The 26,822-nt window shown below is 41.5% G+C and overlaps 1 long non-coding RNA gene across 1 annotated transcript in view; it reads right to left on the bottom strand.

The window, feature by feature from the left end:
- Window positions 1–205: 205 nt before the first annotated feature.
- LOC126868156 (uncharacterized) overlaps window positions 206–26,822 on the bottom strand; it is a 175,680-nt gene continuing 149,063 nt past the window's right edge. Inside the window, exon 3 of the long non-coding RNA XR_007690540.1 lies at window positions 206–275. This is a non-coding gene — a long non-coding RNA (uncharacterized LOC126868156). The remainder of the gene's footprint in view (window positions 276–26,822) is intronic.

Raw genomic sequence — 26,822 nt, forward strand, 5'->3', positions numbered from 1 at the left:
TTGGCGCTTGGCAATATGTAGAGCTTCGTTTTCGAGCAAGTAGCCAAGCGAAATCAAACTCGTCAGAAACTGGCCAGCCCGATCGAAATGATAATCCCGCGGAAATGAAGGTGCAGATGTCGGATGAAACGATTCGTAAACCGACGTGTATAACTTTTCTGGATTAAGTGACGGGGAGATTCGGGAGAAGTTTGCGGAAGAGATTAAACTTACCGGAAACTTGAACGGCTCTCTCCTCCTAACTGCTAACATCTCGCAAAAGCCACACGCCACTTCTGCAATCAGAAAAGACAAAACGTTGATCGTTGGTATGCAGAGTATGCGATGATTAAACGGCGACATCGCGATATTCTCATTTTTGAGATAGCGTTGCTATGCTATTCCCAGGGACGATGGTTGTGCGGCGGCAATACAGGAAAATAGATACGCTGTTACGTTGGAAGCGGAGGTCAGAGCGCACATGCTTGGCCAGATTCATCCCCGGGGATGTATTCGCGAACTTACGCCGCTCCTGGGGCCAATAGAATTCACGGATGCGACGCAAGCTCTCGTGTAAAATCTGTATCGCTTTAAATTGAGATTCTCCGCTGGTTTACTGCTGCATCAATTTGTTTGCTGGAATCGAGACCAGACTGACAAAAGCTTCGACAACGCGATGCGTTCTATAATCGTGATTGATTCTGTTATTATCTGTTATTATCAGGTTAGGTAGATTTATGGGAAATTCAAATGTGCTCGTAATAAGAAATAAGGTGAAGTAGCTGAGCAAAGTATTTAAAAGTTTATCGTAGAAAATTCTTACATATTATGCAGATTGTAGGTTGTATAAAACATCTCGAAAATAGCGTGATTTTATATCGTTCATGGCTTTTTAAAAGAGATACGGATATTATATTTAAAAAGATTGTCGGCCAATCAGAATTTCAAAATCTAAATCTCATTTACCACTGTCACTTTCGTATACCCACAAGAGATGCTACTTTTTCCCCACAAGAAACATCTCCTTCCTGTTTCAAAAACTCCATTATGTCATCCACTTTCATCTTCCCGCTCCGATAAGAGTCCATTTCACTAGAAATAGCGTTAGGGTGGCAATCGTGCGGAGGTTGGTTCGTTAAGGTCGTTACGTTCTGTTTGCACGGTCGGTTCACGGGTGGTAAAATCTTTTCGCGACAACAAAAGCTTTTCTTGCTCGTGTTCTTCAATCTTTCATCCCTTCTTGGTATCATTGTCCCTGCGGTTCAACAATTTCTCATTTACGTCTCATAGCAGAACAGGGTTTTTCACGGTTTTCCACGCGTGTACACGAGAGCCTTACATGCTACGTGTCTGTTCGACAATGGATTAACAAGGACTAGTGGCAAGCGTCGAAGAACGCGAGGTTCAAGCGCATGGGAGAAAAGGACGCGGATTTCTGTCGCGAGGTGGTCGACAACTTTCCGTCGAATTGAAAAATGTGCGCGAATTGTGTCGCGTTTCTCGTTAACGAGAGGAAATTTTAATCGCATTGCGATACGAACCGAAGCCGGAGTGTCGCTCAACCAGGCTGTTCATTGATCGAAGCAAATGAGCGTCGCTTGTATGGACCATGTTTTTCGCGAAACACACCGGTAATTGAAGCCGCCTCGCTTTAATTTGCAACAAACTCCTCGAAGGATTAACGGCTCTAATTGGGAGAGGGGAGAGAATCGGCGGTCGAGAGGGTCGTCGACGAGTTTCTACAAAACGGTGGTACCATGGAGTTGGAGCAGTCGTGGCAAAAATAAAGTACCAACTACGCTCGTAAACGAATCGAACTCGCTCTACTGTCGCTCGTTCGTCGTCATTACACGTCTCCAAACGTTATTCGTAGCTGTTCTTTTCCTCCTTTTTTCCTTTTCCTTTTTCCGATCGAAATCAATTTGATCAGGAAGTTAGGGACGTTCTGTCTGTCTATGCGCGTACGATCGCTACGAAGCTTTATCGTCACCACCTTTCTCCGGGGATTCGATTAGGCGCACCTGTATGCCTTTGCCTATCTGGCTCACTCGATTACGACGTCACCGTGAATTTGCCCTGGTAACCTGGTTACCGTGAAGCAACGGCGCGGGTCGAGATTGAAAATTCGCGTGGAAAAAGCGCGCGTACACAGCATCTAATAATACGAGCACTGGCATGTTGTCCGGTTACAGCGAACGCGCACTCTGGTAAACTGTCGTTCGGTAAAATTTGTCGAACGAAACTCGAAGGAAAAATGAAACACACGGAGGTCGAAATGCGTACGCTCGTAATAATCTACAGGCTGTGTCGCAGAGAAACGTTCAAGTGTGCAGTACTTGCCGATATAAGCAAGAAAAGTCGTAAGGAAGCTACAACACGTTTTCGTTGGAGAAATATTATCTGCTTAAGGACATTATACGATGATATTGTACGTAGTGATGCGGTTAGAAAATCCTGAATATTTCTCGATAACTCGCGTCGAAATTCTGTCATCCTAGTTTCCATACGAAATTCCTTATTGACTTTGAAAATATAAATATCGTGTTTGTCATCTGCGGTCTTCGTCCTTCGTTGCTCTGACATATTCGTGTTCACCAGAACGCATAACCACCGAAAGCACGATCTTAGACGCGTTAGTTTCATCCTCGTTGAAGAAGTTGGTCGCGACACGCGTCGATTGTCCATGGCAGGTATATAACAGAAGCTAAAAGAAAAAGAGGAAAAAGATGGGTGAAGAGCGGAGGAGCAGAGGGAAAGAAGAAAGCGGCTGAAGCAGCGCGCCGCGAGATCTCTGGCAATTTGTCTTATCTTCTTTCTCTGTCCCGTCTCTGTCCAACGCTCGCCACTTTTCTCTTTCTCTGCTAAAGCAGAGCGTAGTGTGCCTATCGATCCAGCAGGTCCTTCGAAGGGTGTGGTTGTGTTACTCGACGTCGCGACGCCTCTACTCCCCTTCTGCTCTCTCCCTGCTGCTCTGCCTTTTGCTCTATCCGCTCTCTTCCTCTCTTATGCTGTTCTATTTCGTTTCAATCCGTTCGATGCTCCATTGCCGGATCGAAACGAGATCGCCATGTGTCTTTCTTTCGCATGCACGCGTTTCCAAATGCGCGATTTTTCTTCGTTGCAGACCAATAACGCCATGTCATTGTTATTTGTCAATAGCGACTTCGTGTGACAGGAGGATTCATATTTTTAACGATGCGATGCACGTGAATTTTGTGATTGCGATATTGGACGCGTAAAGAGTATAGGTCTTCGCTAATATTCAGACGAACGAGTGTATTTTTAATCGAACATTTGCGTTCGTACTTATACCGAAAAAGGATCGTTCACCTATCGATCGTAGACAACTAAACGCGAATTTTATCGATTATTCATCAATAGAAAAGTACGATCGGCGAGGTCCAATATAGACAAACGATGTGACGTGGTGTAGTTGCAGCTTCGTATCAGTGTGGCTATAATTTTACAGTTTTATTTTTCTAAAGTAGAAGCACACGCAACAAAATTGCAAAATTCGTCACATTACTTGTCTTTGAATCTAAATCACGAACCAACAAAATTCGACGAATGTCTCTGTTGGAATAGTTTTACTTCATCTGTCTTCTACGCTAGATAGACTTGGCTTCCAATTATTCGAGGCGTCGAGGAGGCGAAAATTGCTCGAAGTAATCGGGAAGTTTTCGACATCGGGATATGGATTGCGATTATCGATGGCAACGAGTTCCAAACGAATTGCGATATTAAGTAAAAATGGGCCAGCCGATCGTTATCGGGCAGATTCCCTGCGGAATTTCGTTCGTCCACGTGGATTTAACGACGACGGCGGATATAATTGGAAATCGATATCCAAGAAAATTCTATCCATTCTGCACGGGTTATTATCCTATTAATTTGTTCGATTCGATTTCGACTGGAAGACAGCTGTGATTTTTCAACCTCGTTTGCTTTCCTCGGTTCTTATCTTTTAAGACAAGTATCCTCGATTCGTTTCCTCTCGTTGAGAACGTGGCCGAAGAAACTTATCATGCAAAACTCTTATCTACATGTTACGTCTGTTACGTAAAACATTTTGCAATTTTTCCCTCTTACCTACAACATTTTGAAATCTCACTAGCGCGTGAATGAGATACGCGCGACTGTTATTGTGATTATTATGGCCAAATTCAAAACCAAAAATATAATAAATTCGTCCTTCCGTTAAATATTTCGTAAACACACAGGATATTCCCGTGAAAGATTTCTACAAGCGTTCGAGTATTTTCAGTTGTATAAAGACGGGCCAATTTTCTGTGTGGTTAGAAAAAATCATGATATACGCGTGTACTTCGCTTTCAAAGAATCTTCAGTTGAATCCTCGATATTGTGCTTTCTAAAAGATGAAGCTCGCTGCGAGCATAATTTCGGTGCTGGGAAAGTCTGTTCCTCGTCCTTTCGTCTTCTTTTCATAGAGAAGAGATCGTCAAATCGAAAGGGAACACGGCTCGTATCGTTCGCGATATTCAGATACCGAGCGACGACGTTCACAAAGCGATGTCTTTCTATCAAAAAATTTACCCGAATATCTCTGAACCACCTTTGAATTTATTTCAACCGGTTAATACCACTTGTACATAGATTTCTTCTTCTTCTTTATCTTTGTATTCTTTGGTGGTTTCGATGTTTCGCGTTCTTCCTCTTGCAGCGAAAAGAGTAAACGCGTGTCAATAGTAACAAATGATCCTTAGAAAGATTTGGATGAAACTTTATAGGCTTGAAGAATGTACACAGTCGCTGTACGTTTCCAAAAAAACGTGGTCGACGCAGTTTCCTTATACATTTTGGAAAATTCTTCGTCGTCTCTAGCATTTTCTTCGGACGTATTAAAAGGCATTTAGTCTTGTAAACATTTTCTTCTATCTCCGATCATTTTTTAATTAGCTCGCAGAGTTATGAAAACTCGAGTTATCGCATCCAAGAAAAGATACGTACGATTTTTAGCCGATCTTGAAGCCTGCAGATTCTCCAAATCGAAGCCGGATCTGCTTTGTCAGTTACGTCAAACAGGCTGACGCTTTTGTAATTCCTTTGCAGATGCGAGAAAAATCGCTGGGAAGATCTGCAAGGCGGCGCTTCTCAACGTCCGCAGGAAAAATTGTGCAAGAACTCGTTATACCCGGAAGCAATCGATTCGCAAATGGCTCTTTCCCATCGATCAGTCTGGCAGCCGCGCGTCGCTCCGAAGATTGAGATATTTATGAAGGCGATCCCGGTGGACGCAAGGGAACGATGAACGCGTATGTATTTGTACGAGCTGTATCATAAAATCGAACCGGAGCAACACGTTTACATAATCGCTTTCATATACGTGTCGCCGCTGCAAAATGTTAATGAAGGAGAACTTTGAGAATATTAGGTTGTCCGATAAGTGTCTTTCTTTCGCAAACGTGTTTTTTACAACAGTGCACCTTCATATAAACGTGAAGCCAAGTCTGTGAAACGTCTGTGAATTATCTCAACAGAACAAAATGGATCGTGCATAATTCGACAAAATAATATAGAACAAAAAACGTCTATTATTTTCTCATAACGTTGTGCGTCTATTATTTCCTCATAAAACGAAAGAAACTTTTCAGACAACCTAATACATTGCAATTTAGCCTGGAAGGGCGAGCAATCACCAGAAAATGAAACTTACGAGTTTTGTAATTTCCCCGACAATGAATTACCCCATTAGGATGTTAGTATTGTAGTATCGTGGACGAGGGGCCTAGGGTGTCAGGCCAATTATAAACAAGCGGTTGTGGAACATGTGCGTGGTGAGGCTAAGACAAAAAAATAAGAGGTTTCTAATGGAGAAAAACGAATTAACGGTCATTGTGAGTTGAGAAGTCAGAGAGTACGAATTGCGTTGCAGAGGTAGTCAAGTGTGACGTCGGAGACTCAAGAAATCGCGAAACCGGTAGATCGCCGGTGATCTCCTCGCGTCGTAGTTCGAACGTTTCACGAATAAGGTGAAGAAATTGAACTTTGCATATAATAATAGAATTTGTTATGTGAATCCAATAGAGCGCCGATTCAAAGTGTTACAAGAGACTGATTCAAAATGTTTTAACAAACTGGGGCGAGCGCTTATTTTGGAGGGTTTTATACTGTGGTTTTAGTCCCTCTGGAGGGGTTGTCCTCTGGTGTATCTCAGAGGCGCCTATTCCGTTACCATTTGGTTATTGTTTCAATGGCTGTGGTATGCAGGATGTCTAGCTTATCCTATTACTATTTCTGAGCGGGTGGTCTTCTTGAGCGTGTGTCACTAGCGTGTTGTCGAGAGAGTGTCATGCGCGTGAAAGAGAGCGTTGCATCCGTGGTGACGAGAGTTGCAAATTAACTATCTAGTTGTCTTGATTATAATATATTATTGTGATTAACTCATGTTAAATAACCAACATCTGTTTAATCCATTTATTGTAAATAAACTAATTGTAGTAAAGATCTTGTAGCGGCACATGAGCTAGAGGACAATCCGAATCATGTTGTTGTTTTGCCTCGGAGTATCAACATCGTTAGGACATACATAATGTAATAATAAATAAACTCCGGGCAAAACATTGGCGCCGCTACGTGCAACCGTCAAACAACGTCGAATTTAAATTTTCCGGCACTCCCCTGACTAATATAAATAAACGAACGCGATCGTAAGGTGACCAGCTTTTCAGTCTCAGCCTCGAGCGATTTTATTAGCGATCAATACACAGTCTTTAGCGAATCAGTTAGTAACAAGCGTCTTAGCGAACATTCTCTGTATTTATTGACGGTTCCAACATCGAATTATCTCATCATTTAAACCACACGACCGACCATCCTCTACAATCCTACAGTATTGATGTTAATGTCTGATCGATGAGGATTAATATATTTATAACTTAAAGCAATGCTTGCCATAAAATCGCAGAAAATCCCGTAAAATATAGCGTCTGTGAAAAATTAGAAATTATCTGCTTTAACTTTAATAGCAATGAAAGTACCTAGAAACGAGTTATTCTCCTCGTTTCGCAATTAATCAGCGGACCAATTAAACAGCGTCCTCGATGTGCAATTACCTGGCCGCGGAAATTCTTGTTTACCTATTTTCCCTTATTACGTTCACCTCGCAAGTTATATCCGCGTAGCTGTTACTCGTTGTTCATATATATATGTATATATATATACATATATGCATATATATGCATAAACATATACGTACACAGAAATATACATACGCAAAGAGGAAGCCACGACGGGGATGAGGATTAAGGGCGCGTTTAAGGGCTGTTTACGGTTTTGCGGACGGCCGGCTATAAGCCTGCGTACGCTCGGCGTTCGTGGTGCGTCGGAATTTCGCCGCTGGTTTATGGATAGCAAGGGAAATCGGGACGGGACGAAGGGAACTGGATAAACGTTCGGCCGTTTGTTCATGCCGCTTGTGGATTGCGTAAGAGAGGAGAGAGGCAGGCGATCCGAGGAGAGGGCCTTCGTTTAGCCAGGCGGTAATTCACGGTTAAGTCATTGTAATAAGCTTTGTCTACACGCTGCTCGGATCAGAGATTCGACGCGTAATAGGATTTCGTTGCGTGTTAATTCGGCCCGATTGAAGCCGCTTCCTCTCCAAGGATTAATTTAATTATTCAATCTACGCGTATCACTTGCATCGAGATAATTTTCAATGTCGTCTCCATTGATATTGTCATCCGGTTCGCGTTTCTTATATAGTTCACGAGTATGTTTTAAGGAAACGTTCGTACACTTTTAACGCCTTATGCGTGTTATGCGATATGCTGAAATCTGACTATTATGAAACTCGACTACCGTGGTTATGTAAAGTTTGAAAGAAATTTGAAAAACATTACGACGAGATATTCGATGAATTTATGGGAGGATTATAATATTGCATTATTATTGTATGTGGTAAAATAATCGTTTTGAATTGGTTGCAGATGAAAACGAAGCATCTTACCGCAACGTAACGTAAATTTTTCTTGGAAATGGAGGTGATCTGCAGGTTTCAGCGATGGTACGTATAATTTATACTTTAAAAATTGTTTATTCCACGAATCGAAAAACGGTAAAAGTGTTGGCGTTACAAACACTATGTTTTTAATTCATCTTAGAATTTGCTATTATTCGCGTTACCTCTCACAAATGAACTCAAGAAGCTAAGTAACTCGTTGCTCGAGAATCGAACGTTAATCGCGTACTTACGTAACAAAATTGTGAAATTTGAAGAGACTTAGTTTTGTATAAAATGTATTGTTTTCTCGAGAGTAGACACGAACAAGATTAGTCTGCAAGTAATAGACAGTTGTAAGTCCCGTAAGTAATTCAAGACGATCTCTCAAATGCGGCAAATCCAGGTGAATTTGCCAGGTATTATTCGCGCTCCGTTCGATCCCTTACACCATGTTCAAACTTTGACAGACTCTTCGACTCGACGATGTCCTCTCGACAAATTCCCTCGTCGTGTTCGGCATCGTTAATTCGCGGCTGTTTTGAAAGTACACGGCCGCGTGGATCCTTAGTGGTTCGTTAAGCGCGAAAACTTCTAATTTCCACGTGTCTAACGCGAGCCAGCTGCGCACACAGCTCCTACAGTGAAGCGTCGTTGTTTGCCACTGTTTGACAACTGTATAGTAATGAGCTCTATGCCAGGTGTTTGCTGAGAAAGCAAAGAAAACGTTTGTTATCGCGTCTTGAGACAACGTTACGAAATTCCAGGATGAACTCATCGTCTTTCAGCTAAAACCTATCCTTTCGGTCGCAAAGTTTACAGGGTGTTCCAACTTTTTTCCACTCAAACTGTATTTTTCAATCTTGCACACATACTGTTCTTCTTCTTATTATTATTATCGTAGTATTATGTATTATACAAATAAGAAAATATAAATGGTCCTAAGCTTCGTCGAAAAGTTTGAAGAAAAATACGAAAAGAAGAGAACGATAACGTATTGGAGATTCCGATACAAGACGAGAATAAAACGTCGATCGATATAATTAATGTTATATAATTAATACTTCAAAATATCTATCATTCTTGTCGGTAAATACAAGATCGACAGTGGTGAAAAATTGAATTTCGTCTCAATGAATCACCAATTCTTCGTACTAATCCGCCACGTAAATTAATTCTTCTTTAATATCGTCTTTCTTCTTCCAGGTTTCTAATACACAATGGCATAAAATCGAGCCTGTGTCACAGCATCGTTCCTTTCATATTTTGTACTTAATAAATCTCCAAACGACTTATATACTTTTTCGTCTAGAAAATCGTTGCCTCGTTATATCGAGAAACTTGAACTTTCCCGAAGTATTGGGTTGATTGCGGATTTTGTCATTAGGTGGTATTGATACGATACAGAGCAGGTTAAAAAATGATAGTCCGAGGATATTGGAGCACCCGGTGTACATGGTCACTGGTAACAAGATATTACAGACTGAAATGTCTATTAACGTCGGGATCTTCGTTTTTCTCGTTTCCTTTTTCGAGCCTTCTAGCTGTCGCCGCGTCAACTTCGTACGAGCTTTCCAGACGGTCGGTCGATGGGAATTACAAAAAGGACAGGACGGAATACGTCGCCGTAGTTAAGCACTGTCACCGTTGTCCGCGGTAATTGCTTTTTATCGGATTGCCAGCGTTTTCGATTCGCTTGCTTCGGGGAAAACGAGTCGACGCACTTTTGAGATATACGCCACGCGTAATCCGAAGTTTTCCAGCGCTAACGAAGGAGTTTGCGATCGCGTGCATGGAACGCACGAATCAGATTTCCCCTTGGTCCAGAACCGTAGATTGGACCTATAACGAGCACATCGTACAGCGCCGAGTATTAAGCTCGTCCACGGTGAAATCCCTTAAGCCAATTTACCTAGCTAACCCGACTTGCCACCTTAGCCCGCTGTCAGTGTCGATAGATAACGACGAAAGAACGCGAAGAACCCTGAAAGCTTTTAAGACTTCCGCTGTATCGTTTATCTTCCGTTTTTCTATTTTTTCTTCTTGCAATGCAGCGTACTTGGTTATGGAGAAAAGGATATGGAGAAAAAGAAAGTAAAGGAATTTTGGGATTTTACGTTGAGAATATGTTGTTACTGTTGTCAGAAGAATATCGAACACGCGAAATTAGAATATCGATAACTGGTTCTTGCGTCGATTATAAATTACATTTAGCTTTTGTCTTGTCCTATACGCGTGACGAAAAATTCAAATTATCTCGTGTATGATTTTTTTAAATTACTGATGAAGCTTGGATCTGGCGTTTTGATAGATCGCGATGTCATCGTAGGTGGAGATATTAATCGAACAGTTATGTGATTGTGAAATGCATAAGTTTGTTCAAGATACGTAGCGATGAACGCTATTTGGAATCGAATATGGATACTCATATGCAAACAAATATTAGTCTTAAATACTGTGTATAAAACTAAATATTTGTTATTTTAATTATGCGAAAATTCTTTTATCCAAAGAATTTTATCTCGTTGCTAGCTATGTACATTTAAGCGCTTGATGTTTGCTCGAGGAATATCAGTAACCGAAATGTCGTATGGATTCTTGTTAGGAAAATGTGGCTGGATAAACGATAAAGTATTGTTACGGTTTTTATAGCACATCTAATATGGTAATGCCTCTTTTGTTGCATAAAAATACATCATATAAAACGTTATGGGTCATTTCGTTAGAACGTCGTTGCAACAGCGATGAAATTCACCCCGTTTCCCGAGGAACGTCGTAACGTAAATGTCTTAAACAAACCATTCCTTCGAGACATCGTATAAAATCCCTCTCTTAAACTTTGCTTAAATTAATCAAATTACTTAATGTCTCGTTCATACTAGCTAACTTACTAAAATTCGAGTCGCTTGAATTTGAATAACCTGACTTATTATTACCACGTTTGATGACTCGATTTAGGTAAATCGATATCAGTGAAAATGAAACTAGGTATAGTATCACGTTGTGTAATAATTTTCGTTGCTTTGAAGTCATGCAGTCGTTGGGAGAACTGCAGCTTCGTTTGAAAGGATACTCCGACTGAAATAACAAGTTTCCATTGACAAAGTATTTCGAATTTGAATTCAAAGAGAAGTCAAAGTGAACCCGATTGTTCGATAAAACCGACGCTAGAAACTTGTAAATACATTTAAAGCGAGCAAAAACAAGTGTACGTTGTTAGAGCATACGTTTGAATCCAAGTTACTCGAATGTAGAAATTTATCGAACCGAATCGACACGAGGTTCGATAACAGAATAACAGAGCCTGTGTATAATTAGTACAATTAACTGATATAATTACGAATAATATATTCGTAAATCTAATTGTACAATATGCAAACTAAACGACCGTGAATTATAAGGTTAGACGAAGAGGAACTGAATAGCCTTCATGCAACGCGAAGTCACCAGGGTGAGAGAACAGCAATCAAGTGTCAGTTATCTGTTGAAGTGGCTTCTCAGAAGGGATCGTAATTACTCAGAGCTTAGTCGTAATTCACGAGGCAAGCGGTAATGTGTTCGTTGCGGTGCATTACTTAATTTTGCTCAGTGGCAAGAAGAGGACAGACGGTGAAATTCCGGTCGATCCCGCGAGACGAAATTCAAGGCGGAACGCGAGAGTTTTAATTTAACGTTCGTTTAACGGGTACGCGAGGAAAAACACGCGGAATGCTCGTTGGCCGGAAACGGACGCGAAACAGAACGTTAATTGTGCCGTGATTTTCCGGCGTCGTCACGAGCGAATTATACGACGAGAAACGGCGAACGAAACGAGAGAAAGAGGGGCCAGAAGTCGTTGCGACGCGGTTTTAAACGCTGATGCCGAGTCGGGGGACGAGCGTGGCGGCGCATAAATCAGACATAAATCGACGGTGAGACGCTCAAAAAGTCCAGTTCGCAACGGCGAATACAAACGAGACGGCGGCCTCGCAAAACCGATAGGAACAAACGCGACCGGAAGCAGACTATGGACCAGAATGGCCGAGCCATCGTTGACCGAGGGAAAACGCGCAGCTGCGTCCACGGTGAATGCATAATTTGTTTACGGAGCTGGGGATCGTTTCCGGCACGTCGGTCATCGAATGGCTTCGTTGTCCCGTACTTTCTGACCCAGAAGGCGACCACGATCAATTATCTTTTCCCCTTCGTTGCGTCTTATCGTTCTCAATTTATCGTTCATCGACTTTGCGCGAGAAATTTCTCATATTTCCTTGTAAAGCGTCTGACACTACGATTTTCGACACGGTTTCGCGAGAATGTTTTTATCATCGTACAGGAATATTAAAAATTTGCATTATTTTCATATTCAAAGTAGTTCGTTCCGGGGAGTCGAGTGTCGCAGGGAACGTCGTTCACGACATATAAAATCGCGTAGGAAATTTCAAGCGGAACTGCTTTCGAAATCGTACGATCTGTGGTTCTAAGATGACAACCTCTGAGATGGGTTTTGACCTTTGAACGTAAAAGGCAGTCGTATAAATTCGGATCCAGGGCAACAGACTGTGCAACTTAACTCAAAGCTTACAATTACGTATACGATGAAAAATTAGAAGTCTACCTATTTGTCCCCACAGAATCCAACAATTTGTAGGAAACAAGGATCCTCTCACGCTGGCAATATCCTTGGGCACAGATATTCGTAATTCTATTAATTTAATTAATAAGAAAATCCGCTTAATGGAAGACCGAATAATGGTACAATAGAGAAAATCATTGCAAATATTCCACCAGTAATATACACAAGTCCGATATCGATAAGTAGAAGCTACAGTTCGAGTAATTAACCAACATCGAAGGAGAAGCTGGTCGTGTCACTGATGAGCTATTAAACGCGATAAAGCTTGTAGTAGTGCGTCGCGCTGCTTGTTATTAATTATTATCGTTGTCAAGGCTTGAGGTAGAAGAAATTTGCTCGCAGATGTAGATTTTTTGGATTTTTTTCTAATTAAGCTGATGAATACAAGGTGAGTCGCAAGAACCAAGAACGAAGAGGCATCGTCGTAGTGCATCTCGTGAAATCGTATGTCGTCCTTCAGATTGAAGTAGCCCCGTTGCATCGGAAGATTTATCTACAAAGCTTGTCCAGCGCACGAAGCACCGGCAAAAGCATTTTCGTGGAAAGAAGCGCGAGATATCGGCGCGGTACCTTCCAATGTGATTTCGTTGAAGCTTCTTTTGTGTATCCCGGTGTTTCTTGCCGGCTGACGGGATCAGATGATAGAATCGCTATAGAACGCGATAGCAGAGCGAGCTAGGACAGCTACTAGGGCCGGAAGATAAAGAGAGACAAGGAGCGGTGAGCAGAGGCGGAGATTAATCCTAAAGGACCTAAGTAAACCGCTTCTAATGGACCCTGTCACTGGGCTCCAGGACGCCTATCTCCTGTGTACTTCACTTTGCCGGACCACGGAGTGACGATAATAATGGAGAATCGAGTGCGAGAAGGGAAGAAAATGAGGGAAACGGAGGGAGCCAGGGTAGCAGCCTGAGCATTCTGTCTGGAAACCGTGAAGGCGGTGCTGGAAATTAATAGGCTCGTTCGAAAGTCTCCGACCGTCTGTGACAATGGCCAGTTTGGTCAATTGGATCGACGTCGTTTGGAACGTTAGAAGGCGAAGTAGGTGTTCGCCGTTCATCTTCCTGACACGATTTTTATTGAAACTCCAGGCCGGCTGAAACGAGCTTGGCCTAACATAATGGTTAGAGAATTTGTTAGCAGATAGGAGGGATTAGATAGGTGTTCGAATACATTCGTTTCGATGTTACGAACACTGTTCGTAATTTCCAAGTCTACTCGTGTTCATTGTGACGTCTATATCATCGATTTAACAACGCAAGAAACGACGGTTTTAGAAATTTCAATGGATAAGATCCATCCAAAGCTTGGTGTTCTTTGCTTGACTTTTACAGATGTTGAGGTTGGACTGATAGAAGAACGAGTGGATGAATTTGTAATAGAAAAATATATTGAAATAAACAAAGATATAAGTATAATGTATTAGTTTATACTGATCCAGATTATCATTCTCGTAGTGTTACAATACAATAGAATCGATAGGGAGCACGTTCATATATTTGTAGTAAAAGACATTACCAAAAAAGTTAAGCTTCTGGCTTTAGCTAAAGGCTACAAGAAACATAAATGAAAATCTATTTATTAGCTCCGTTGTTCCTAGACCCAAACATAATTTATATTCAAGGGCACAATAATATGGACCTTTCCTGATTTAGAATACTTTTGGTTTCACTAAATTCTATTTTCGGCGTAACAGCGGTCTCCAGATCACGGACATACAAAAATAAAGATGTAGAGTTTTTCATGAAGTAATTACTTCAACAAGAGATTTTCCTTGCCCGTGGATAGACGACCGAGCTTAATTTTAAAGCGTGGTCGATAATAGTAGCAACGAAGAGACACAGGGCAGAAAGATTGAAACAGGTAGTAGAAGAGATACAAATTGTGAGAATTATCTTGGACGAAAGTTGCTGCAGCTACAGTTAGTAGGAGGCTAGGCACTTGTTAGTCTACACATTATTCCTGTCGTATTTTATTTTCTTCCATGCAAGTTAACGAGCGAGTGTGACATGTTTGTTTATTAAATATTATCTACGTTTCTGCAGTCGTGTCTCGTGCGAATCGACCGAGTCGTCAGACGGCGCTGTATAAATGTGGCCATTAGAATGCGGAACGTAATTTAAGTATAATGGGCCGTATTTGTAACATATTCAAAGTTTACCTAACAACCACAGTGAATCGCGTCGCTGCTGTGCCAAAACACGGGGATATGCATGCAAATGCGGCGAATAGACAAACGGGACTGCGGCTGTCCGTGTCAGAAGTTCGTTCGAGGATTTCCTTGCGAACAGACGAATTTACCACGGAACGCCGCGAATGCGAGTAGACGCGAGCGAACGAACGCGTGTACGGGCCGCATACGGCAATCAGAGTTTGCCTGAAGTTTCGGTTTGAACGCGGGGAACGTAGTTTTGCCGCGACGAGCTGCCGAAGCATCGTTCCATTCCCCGTGTTGCCGCATTCCGTTAAAATATGAGGAAGTCCGTAACTCCCGTTACAAGAACATCGAACCTCATCTTTGATGCTTCAGAGTATTTCTTATCATTTCTGTGACTGGAAGTCTCTATTTTCGGCTTTTTCGCTGGGTTTTCACACCTATTATTTATTAATTTCTTCGACCGTGTTGTAAAACGTATTCTCAAGAAGTTTGAATGATAACGGAATAAACGGATGTTTAATTTATAATTTTTACTTGTAACAATTCTCGAAATTGCCTCATTTTTTCTTTGAATTAATTATATGGAATTAATTATTTGTTTAATTGATAAAACATCTTCGACAGAGTTAATATTATCCTGATGAAAAGTTTAAATCGTTTGATGTTCGCCAAACAGACATTTGTTAGTTTTTAAAAATATTTTTCGCTCACATCGACATTTTTCATTCCCGACATTTACGCAACTTTTAACTTTACAACTAGGTAAAACATCAAATACACGTTATTTTACAAATATAGATATTACGGTACATCATGTTGAAGCACGCAAAACCATCTTTGCTCTATAGCTAAAATATTCAACATTCTCGGAGGACACGTTCCACATATTCCACGATATATGCAGTTTGCATTCTGCATTGTTATAACACTAAACGCAGCGAAAATTCAACGAACGTTCGTTCAATTCAATCGCCTAATTTCACCAGCGTCGTGCGATGTATCTTCGTTCGCAATTTCTAAAAATTTTTCGAAAGGGTAGCCAATCAGCCTGTCACCGGTGAACGATGGCTGGCAACTCGCTGGCTCGAATGTATAGCGACGAATCAAGCGACAAATTAAGCGACGAGCAGAGAAATTGTATCGAACAGCCGAAATTGTCCAATCAGCGGCACATTCGAAATCCGCGACGGTCGGAGGCAGATCCAGGTTATCTTGCACCCTTCGCCACACGGCTGAGATCCGCTTCCACGAAGACGTTGTCGGCGGTCTCGAGACTCTGCAGCTTGTAGTCGGAATCCTCATCAGCAAACTTCCCCGTCGACAAATTACCGTCGATCCTAATAAGGCCTCGTCTCCATTGACACGAGGCAGGCAAAGGTTTCCGGGGCGTGGCTGAAGGAACACTGCCTCGAGGTGGTTGCTTCGACAAAGGCTGCGGCGTCGCGCCTCTTCCACGATTTATCCTCCCATCGCGACCCTTTGTGAAGCGAGCGTTATTGACGCCCTCCACGTCGGCCACTCCGTCTCTCTCTCTCTCTCTTCCTCTTTCTCTTCTTCCTCTTCCTTCTTTTCCTTCTTCTTTTTCCTCCGTGTCTTCCACTTTCCGGTATATAGGTACATTTGGTCTCTCTCTTTCTCCAGTTCGATTCCAGGCTGCATGAAAAGAAGACGCTGTCTTCTTGGGTGCGACTCGTAATTGGAAGGTTCTCATGCGTGGATATCTTTGATCTGTACAGTTACGGATTCCATATCCTACGTGCTTCCCCGTATTTTCCACCGCAACTTTCTCCTATCCCATTTTTATGCGAGGACACAGAGGTACGTGGTAGCTTCACGCGAATCGGTCCACATCGGTTCGAGACAAACGTCGATCGAACGGAAAGTCTAAGGTCAAGTTATCCTGCTCGAACGATTCTAATAGAACGGATAGCAACGGATGGGCGCTATCTTAAATTAAGATCAAAGTAACGAACGTTTGACAGCGCAACGCGAATACACGGAACAGAGTAGAACGCGTAGAGTATAGAAAGCGCGTAGTAGGCAACGACCATAGATACCCGGTGCAGCCGTAACAATTCATCCTATAGCTCCGCTATATATTTCTCCTTCGGTGTATCGCAAAATTATGGTGGATACCGAGCAACTAAATTTTCCCGTCGATGTATGCCCTAACTACAGACGGACCCCTAATGGGTTCGCGGTGGTTGATCGCAAGGGGCAACGATTTCATTGGGACGGTGTACTACGGGGGTTGGGGATTCGAGGCTCGCGTCGAGGTAACACAGAGTAGGGTAGCACAGAGGGCAGAGGGGTAGCAAGTATAGAGGGCTAACATAGAGACAAGGGGGGTACAAGAGAGATTGGGATATACTGGAGGGCCTCCGATCGAGCTATCAAATTGTCGCAGTGCGGTAGTGATGTAGGCAGAGGTTTAGGCAGGCTGGCTGGCCGGCGCGCTTCGCTCGGCCGGCTACTGTCAGCAATGTCCAAAGAGTGACAGAGAGAAAGATCGGAAGCGGATACGAAGAGCAGAGACGAAAGCGGGACGACACGAGTGGCTACCGGGACCGGAGAATCGTCGCTTAGGATCGCAGCTTGTTCCTGGCCTGTCCTCGTTCCTCTAATAGAATTCCGTAGTCCTCTGCAGCTGTTTCACTCGGCACAGTCATCTAGCCGAGCGCGTTCTCTTTGCCCCCGCACCGCCGTTTGCTTTCTCTTTCTCTTCTTGTTCTCCACTGTCGTCCGATCCTCTGTATCTTTCTCTCTCCATCTTTGCCACAGACAGGTACGATCTTCGCAGAGGCATCCCATTGCTCCCTTACTCTTGTATTTCTGTCGCTGTCTCGCGATTCTCCAAGCCTCCACTCTGTTCCTCTTCGCTGGAGCCTCCACTCGACTCCCAAATACTACAATTTCAACCTTGTCGCCACTACGGCACTTTAGCTACGAAATGATAAATTCCTGGCCCGTCTGGCCTTCTCTGCTTCCTCTACTCTGCTGCTCGTCGTCGACTTCCTTCTTCCGTGTCCCGATGCTCCTTCAACCACTGACGCACACACCCAAAGTCGTTTCATTCGGTAACCACTTTGTGTTTCTACCGTGGTTAAGCCGACTCGCTCGATTGCTTCGTCGATGGCTGCGTTCCTTCTGTTCTGTCGCCTCGATTAGCCGCGCGCGTCGTCGCGCCGGCTGGAAAAATTTCAAGCATCCGGCGTGTCGATCGATCCATTGCCTGCTCTGTCTCTCTCTCTCTGCTCCGTTTTCGCTCACTTTCTTTATCTCGAATCTTATTCTTGCGGGAAACCGGTTCATTCAATCGAATTAACTTTCATTCACCGATCGCTGTTTACATATCGCGTTACGTAGCTACTCTCGTACAATTTGTTAACATTATTTTTCTTACACCAACGGACTCTCCACGCAAGATACTTTCCTCACTATGCACGAAAGAGCATTTTCTGAAAAAATAGCAGAGTAACACGTTTCTTTATGGCGTAAATTTGAAGTCGATTTTTTCAAATTTTCCATCCCGCTCGCGCAGCTTCTTTGTCTGTTTGCTCGACGAATTTAATCGACGAGGATGGTAGCTCGATAGACGAATCGAGGTTAAACGAAGCCCCTCGTCCCAGCCGGAACTTCCGGACAAACAGAGCTTGTGCAGATCCAGCCTCGCGGAATTCACAGTCGAACTCGGGTACAGGATCAAGTGGATAAAAACGTCCCAGAATAGGATAGAATCGTGGTCAAGGCAGATTTCAGAGTGATATATGGACTCACGGAAATATTCCAACACTCGTTGTGTGTGTGTATGTGCATACGAAACGTTTTGAAATTTTCATAGTACCATCACGAGACTCGACTGTCGTTATTCTCGTGTTAATTAGATTTGAAACAAACCTGGAAACTTATATAGAAACTGCAAGATGCTCAATAGAAGCGTACATTTCCTACAGACGACGAAAGTGTCCGAGCAATCGATCGTATTAATTAACAATTCTCGATATTCAATGGGATCATATTTAACAGATCCATCGCTCCAGATTGGCTGTTTATGCTGTATGCTAATTTTTTGCTAAACATATATCTATCATAAATATCTTCTGACTTCTGGAAACATTTCCATGTTAATTTCCAAATGGAAATGTAATAATAAAAAGGTGACAATGTACAAAAGTAAAAATTTTTCATGGGAAGTGTTAAAGTATTTTATTGAGCCAGTGCAGAGCTTGATATAGTCAGAAGTGTGAACAGCACCGTTGTTCCATCATCGTTTCCAGGAAAGCTCATTAACCCATTTGCCTTCCGGTTGCTCGAGGGTGGTTTATGTCATCGATACGCACCTGTTCGCCAGCTCCACCGATTAGCTTATCGATACTCCGCGTCGCACTTGGAGAATTAAATTCCCTTTCATTCGAGGGAAGACACTACTCCGATCTAATTAAACGTTCTCGTCGAGGGTAGCTTTATATCTCGTGTAACCCCGAATGACGAGCGTTATTCCTGTAGGCGACGAGAAACACGAGCAAGAGCAGAGCAGAGTGTCTTCTCAACGGAATATCGAAGGAGGTATTACGTTAACAAAAGTATTACGTAGGTTTCTGTTTCGACCTGGACAGTCTCGTTTCCTTTGTACAACCGTATATCTGCTTTCCTTTCCGTCTTCCGTTGATCCTTCGGTAATGGAGGAGTTAGGAATATCGAATTTTAATTGAAAATTTGCATAATGATATAATGTAGCTATGGTAATGTACGGTTGATCAAAATTCTTATTTCGCATGGTGTTTTCAAGGAAACTTTATTAGCCCTTTAATGGCACGGTAATGTGCAAGTGTAACACTTTTTAATTCCGTGATGGGGGGATTCCAAGCAGATTATAATAAAAATACTTAAATCCGAATTTCTATGTTGTAATTTCAAGGTTTAACCTTATCGAGAGTTATGCTGACACTTACGTTTTGTTACTTCCAGCGATTCAATTTTCTTCGTGTTTACGACGCACGGGATTGTGTAGAATCCTATACTTAACACTTTACCGATCGATAGCCGATTAATCGTTTTTTTGTCGCCGACGCTCTTTTTTATTATTTGAGCAGTAATTTAGTCTTATTAGTTTCCTACGATATTTTTATTGTTTTATCTTATTATTTTCCTACGATATTTTTATTGTTTCATTGTAACCGATACAGGCACTTTGAATCGACTGATACGAAATCAGCGTACGGTTGACCGGAAATTTTTCACACACGAAACCATGTGATCCAAAGTTGTAATATATTGCAGCTATATTTTTCTTCCACGTTTGGTTTAAAAGAATCGCACGTAAGAGATGGGGAGAAAAATTTAGTAAGCCCCACGTGACGACGAATCTACTTTCCACGAGTTGTCAGGAAAGGTTGGCGAAAGTATTGCCGCTTTCGAGACGATTCGCTCGAAAACCCAGCTACGTTCGCGTCATAAATACGCGCGGCGAACTCGCGGAAATCTTCGTATATTTATAGAAACGAGCTAGTCGCGAATGCTATCGCATATAAATACGTTCATTGGCGTATAGACGAGACTGTTGAAAGTATTTGAATGTCCGTTATACCAAATTTTTATGAATATATCACACGTGTTGTACGAAAAATTCTGAAATTTCATTAACACACTGTAACGATTACATCGAAAAAGCTTAAAACAAAACCGAAATTGTAAACGGATGTTGCGATATATTTATTTTCATTTTTCCATCATAACACCAATGCGCTTTTAAAACAATTGTTTTTATTTTTATTTTTATTGATGTTTTAATAAAAATGTTGAATTGTTCAATAGGGCACTTTTTATTTCAAAGTATCTTTTGTTTATCGGTTATATTCAAAAAGCCTTGTCAATTTTCATTCAATTTTTACAATTGTAAAAAGTTCAAGCGTTCCAATCACCGATGACCTTCGTGTCGTCACAGGAGAAATCGTGGCAGTCAAAGTTTAATCGTTTCGAGTCTGAATTTTCTTACCACTGCGAGAAAAATATTTCCTATCAATTATCGATGGCGGGAACATATTTTCCTGATTTTTGTCGTTAAAGACAAGCGCATTTATCGTTTAATAATTTGTTTACGTGCAGTATCGAATACGTTAATAAGCTTGGATATATTTAACAAGATTCTATCTAGATTATTTTCGACTTCAATTTATGTATTTATTTATTTATTTAGGTCATTCGTGCTACCGGAAAATATTTTTGTACCATTTACGAAATGTATATTTACGTTAAATATCTTTTATCTCGAATTTGTTTTGTAATTTTGTAATTATGCTGGCCGTGTATCGTGTTACAGTGTTAGCGAAATTTCAGAAGGTTTCGTGCAACATACGTAATATATTCGTAAAAGTTTCCTACGATAAGTGACGGAATACTTTGGCGAGTTACTTTACGCCGAACGAGCAACGTTATTTCGCGATGGTTCCATGGAAACGGAATACATATCATCCCAGGAGGGAACATTGTACCAAACGGTTGGGGCGATGCGCGAACTTGATCAAACAAATTATAAATTTTTCTGGCGGTGCTGGACGCCCACGCAACGCTTTCATAAATTCAATTTTTTATAAAGTCGTCAAGCGCGCGGCCGAAAAAAAGCGCACCAGAGAAACCTGGCATGTTTGCTAAAAGTCCAACCGTCGACGCTATCGCTCTCTTCTCGTTTCTCTTTTTCGACGTTCCCGTGCATGCGAAATTGCGAAACTCGAAACGCATCGTAGTCGAGTGTTCGAGTAACTCGATTCGAGGCACGTGCAACGTGCTAACCAATGATAGTCTTCGTCACTGTTATGTATAAAGTAAATTACAGCCGAATGGATTTACTTTCTAAAGATCCGACTAAAAATACACATTCTCTTGCAGAACTCTAAAAATCCTCGCGATTCTTACAATACTTGGTGTTCAAATATTCTTCACGTTCGTTGGCGATTGCTGTTTCATTTGTCTCAATGTATTGGATTGGTAACTAAGTGATCGCGGATTTTGTCATTAGATGGTATGGACAATACCACCTAAACTATATGAAACTATAAAAATTCTATCCGTTTGAAATCTACGTCACAGAGGAAACTAATCTCTGAATTTCTGAAAAATCACACGTTTAGTCAGAACGTGCTCTGCCATCAGAATTAAGAAGAAATGTTAAGAAACTGTAATTGACCAATTGCTTGTACATCCTTAGGATTCAAGTTCACCAACCTCCTGCTGCATCCCTAAAAAACTGTTTCTCTAACTGTTCCTTTCTGAATACCTCTGCATGAAAGAAGAAAAATAAGGAAAACGGCAGAAACTTGCTTCCTACCACCGTTTCCTTTTCTTTTCTCGATGCTAGGTGGTCGCGTGATAAACATCGACATGACTTATAACCATTTACGAGACGCGGGAAGGTGTGGCGTACACAGGGTCGAGACAGGAAGGCTGATCTTTTTTATGCAGTTCACTTGGAACGATACTTAGAGAGGGATATGGCGGTACTTAGAGGCGCGGAGAAAGGGAGGCAGGCGAAGGAAGAAGAATCCTGTCAGGATGGCTCCATCAATCTTCGGCAAAGGGATGACGCTAATACCCACGAGGAAACGTTTTCGCGGTTCCTTTATCCGGAGAGAGAACGCTCTATACCGTGCATTAGGATGGTCTACCTGGATGAAATACGGCCGATATCCGGTGGGTACGCGATCGTCGCGAATTTATTTCGCGAAACGCCACGTCTCCTCGCGATGTTCCTCTTGCGCGCGAACCATGATGTATCCTCGTTGGCCGAACGTGGATCGTGAACGGTAATTACGATGCGATCGAGTAGGTGGAGATTCTACATGAAAAAGTAAATCGGAAATATAAAATAACATTCCTTTGACTCGGAACTTCGTTTTGGAGAAAATCGAATTTGAAAATTTGTTTCATACGAACTTGACTAATTACGAGTACTGGCCACGAGTAAACCATCGACGGGAGATGGTTCTCCGTTTCTGTATGGGAAAATGAACGGAAATGTATATTACGATCTTTTTGTTTATGGCTTCGTTTTCAAGAAAACATGTGAAGTTTGAACGTATTTTAGATTTTAAGGTTTCACACGGACGTCGATCGATGTCACGCTTTTCGTTGTTCAGGATCAATTGTGTTGTGCGTTGCATGTTTGCGTGTTCTTTTTCTTTTCTTTTTGTGTTTCGTGAAAGTTGTCGCTTTCTCGAGGGTCGACTTCTCTTCAGCCAGGTTCAAGTATACTCGACACGTTGACAAATTCCACTTTCACGTTAACGAAACATAGTATGAGAGGAGTTTATTCGAAATATATCTTCGATTTGTTTCTCGTATTGTTGTAACGCAGCGTTATGCTGTTGCTGATTGTCCTACGATCGCTGGGATAGCCTGTATGGCGCGTTAATGCCGGGACAAACGCGAATAAATGTTTAATACAGCGGTGGACGCCGGAGGCGGCTGTGATGGTGGTGGTTGGTGGCACGACGCCGCCTCTTTCATTCCTGGCATTTACATTTTATACGCTGCTGCGTTATACCGTGGCAAGAAACTCCGAATACGAGATTGTTGCCGAGGATTTGTACGTTGGAATTTACGAACATCGTGGCGGCCTTGTGTTATCGTCCCCTGGGAACCGGAGGGTGGCCTGGCGACCGCCACGGAAACGATACTCCGGCAAGATTGGATGGCAGGGATCGCGATAACGACGATAATGATATCGGCTTTAATGCGAGTTACGAGATGCACCGACGGGCAACCCGTACAGGTATAGCTTGGTTTCGTGTCTGCAGTTCCGACGTAATTTCTTAGAAAATTTCGTCTTGAAGATTGCGTTTGATCTCCTTGGTACGCGGTTATGTGAGAGAGGAATTTTTAGAGAAATTGTTCACAACTAGATAAGCAATACCAGTCTGTATCATTTTTAGTATATAAACGTAGATACGATCGTAAAATATTGGTTTAATTACATAATGCTAGGTTATAAGTTTAGGTAAACGTACGAAATTAAGTTTATATATATATGTAATAACGTAAATCCTTGGGGTAAATAAGACGATTGATTCTGGAAAATCGAGTTTATTTTGCGAATAATTTAAATCATAAACAAGCGGTTGCGAGACATGTGCGTGGTGGGGCTAAGACAAAAGACATGAGGCTAAGACAAAAGACAAGGGGTTGCTAAGGGAGATAAACGAATTAACATTCATTGCGAGTTGAGAAGTCAGAGAGTGCGAATTGCGTTGTCGAGAGAGTGTTGCTAGCGTTGTCGAGAGAGCGTTGGATCCGTGGCGAAGAGAGTTGCAAATTAACTATCTAGTTGTCTTAATTATGATACGTTATTGTGATTAGTTCAAGTTAAACAACCATCGTTTCCTGTTTAATCATCTGTGTTATCCATTTATTGTAAATAAACTAATTGTACTAAAGATACTACATTATATACAATAACAATTAATAATAAATCTACTACAAATTTTATCTGGAAAATCGATAACCGATTTTCTATGCCCTGAATTACCGTTCTTCTCTCGTGATCTAATCTATTTAATACAATTGTTACCGGTAAACCAAAGCAAAATTAAATATGTCGGTTGGCGGGTAGTTTGAATTCCATAGAATTTAGTTATTTTTATAGAATGTTATACAAATTGCTGATAGATTAAAGGCCATGCGAAATATTCGATCGTGGTTCATAGATATCTGATCATTCGGTTACATTGGTCAGCTTTGTTAAACGAGTTAAGTAAGCGGTTCATATTATTCTGTACACGTGCCATTTTGTTTTCTTATTTTTTATTAGATAAAAACATACTAAAACGTAAATACGTTTGGATTATAAACGCGTGTGGAGGTTGAACTTTTCACTTTCCGACGACTTGTTTGCGTGAAATGGATTATGGACACGCGTGGCGAAAAGTTTCCACCGCGTTCAAGTGGCTGGGTCTTTTTCGCCTTTACATCGCGTTGCACCGCTTGTGGTCTGATCACCGTCATGAATCTGGCTTCTTTATGAACCGCGATATTACAAGCGCAACCGAGAAAGCATCGAATAAATTCCATCCGACCGTTTTTAATAGAAATAAAGAAGCACTTCGTGATGGGAACCATATTAAAATTTCGCGAATCGCGATGAAGTTAACGAAGCTCTCGTTACTTACATTTTTTATAAATACGTTTTTAGATCATGTATTTTTAACGTACACTTAGACATTTCTTATGCTAAAAAATTGCTAAAAAAATTATTGGAACTAGGTTGGGATGTGTTGTCACATCCACCATATAGTCCTGACCTTGCGCCTTCAGATTACCATTTATTTCCTTCCATGCAGAACTCCTTAAATGGTAAAATTTTTAATGATAAAATTATGTATATATATATTAGTTATATATATATATATTAATTGTATATATTATTATTATATATATATTAGGTTGTCCGAAAAGTGTTTTTCTTTTACAGACACGTCTTTTACAACGACGCATCTTTATACAAACATGAAACCTAATCTGTCGAACGTTGTGATCTTTATTTTGATAGAACACAATGGATCACGCGTAATTCGATAAAATAATATAAAACGGAAAATGTTGTGCATTCATTATTTCCTTATAAAACGAATGAAACTTTTCGGACGACCTAATATATTTCCGTGTAATCTTCAATCGTCTTCAGAAAGCGTATTTCATATTAAGAAGCCGCGTCTGAGAAATACATCGTCTCTTGGTAGGATCCTAAAGAATTTACCAAGTATGATACTTGAAGAATCACGAACGGTTAAGTCGATAGGAAGAGCAAGACGCATCGACGTGCAAAAAATATTCCTTCCGCTTGGCCAAGGTAGAGGATCAAGCTGCTCTCGACGTGTAAAGTTTGCTGGCAGAATCGTTTCTATCTAAGCCCCTGTACAGGCCAGCAAGTATGCGTAAAGAAAGCGAGCAGCGGCGAAACGCTAAAAGAGAGACAGGAAGGGGCAGCAGGCCGGGATAGGATTTTGCGGCGGGGCATTAAAAGTTGCCAAGTGCAAAGTTTCTTGCGGGATGATCCCGCAACGGGTGTACAGTAGCACTCTTAATCCCGTTACCTGCAGCCAATTTTTCTTCGCGTACTCTTTTTTTCTCTCGTTCCACGATCCTCTCCAGCCTATCCAATCCCATCCCCTCGAGCGTCATAACAGCTGCTGCTCTGCCTTTAATCTTTCCATACTTAGCACCCCATTCGCCACAAAGAATACCGACGACACTTTTCACACAGGTGTCCACGTTCCTTTGCTTGGCAAAAGTAAAACAATGTATGTGTGTGTTTAAGCGACTTTGAATATATTTATATGTTTATTAAGACGCGTGAAATCATAAGCACGTTCGATACGTTTTCAAAGCTCGAAGTTGACGAGTTGTTGAGAGTCGGTTGACAAGTCGAATTAGGTAAAGTAGGAAAAGCTATAAAATTCAATCTTTTTCGGAGTTTCAGTGATCTAGCTTCTTTGTCTATGTCTCTTACGTTCTGGATGATGTCAACTAGATTTTTGAATTTTAATTGTAGCTGGGTTTCTCGCGTATTGTTTGCCAATTTTTACGTGACTCTAATCAATTTCCTCGAATTTTGAGTAGCTGCGTATTCTTCGAGGCTCGACCGATATCATCCAACGCTGCCGCGATATTTGAAACTGCGATAAAATTCTTCGAATATTCAGGCAACGTCTAATAATTTTGTCGAATGTGATTCGCTCTTGCAATCGCTTGAAAGAGAACAGTGCAGAATATATCCGATCACGTTCAGTCGAAACGTAGTAGGTTATTCCGATAGCCATATGTCGATTTAAAGACTATAATCCCACTTCTTGTTCGCAGGCCTATCGTTCGAATCTCGATCAACCGCTTAAAAAATTCATGCCAAATCTCTGATTCTGTGCACAGGTTCCTCTCGCTTCGATCGATCTCGCCTATTGCTATACGTAAATATTCAATTTCTACAGCTGTGGCAATTCTTATGCCGCTCTATTAGATTGTCCGAAAAGTTTCTTTCATTCTATAAGAAAATAATAGACGCACAGTGTTTCTTCTTTTATTTATCGAATTTTTATTAGTTTATTAGTTTATCGAATTATGCACGA

Source organism: Bombus huntii, chromosome 1 (assembly GCF_024542735.1).
Source record: "Bombus huntii isolate Logan2020A chromosome 1, iyBomHunt1.1, whole genome shotgun sequence".
NCBI classification, from domain to species: Eukaryota; Metazoa; Arthropoda; class Insecta; order Hymenoptera; family Apidae; genus Bombus; species Bombus huntii.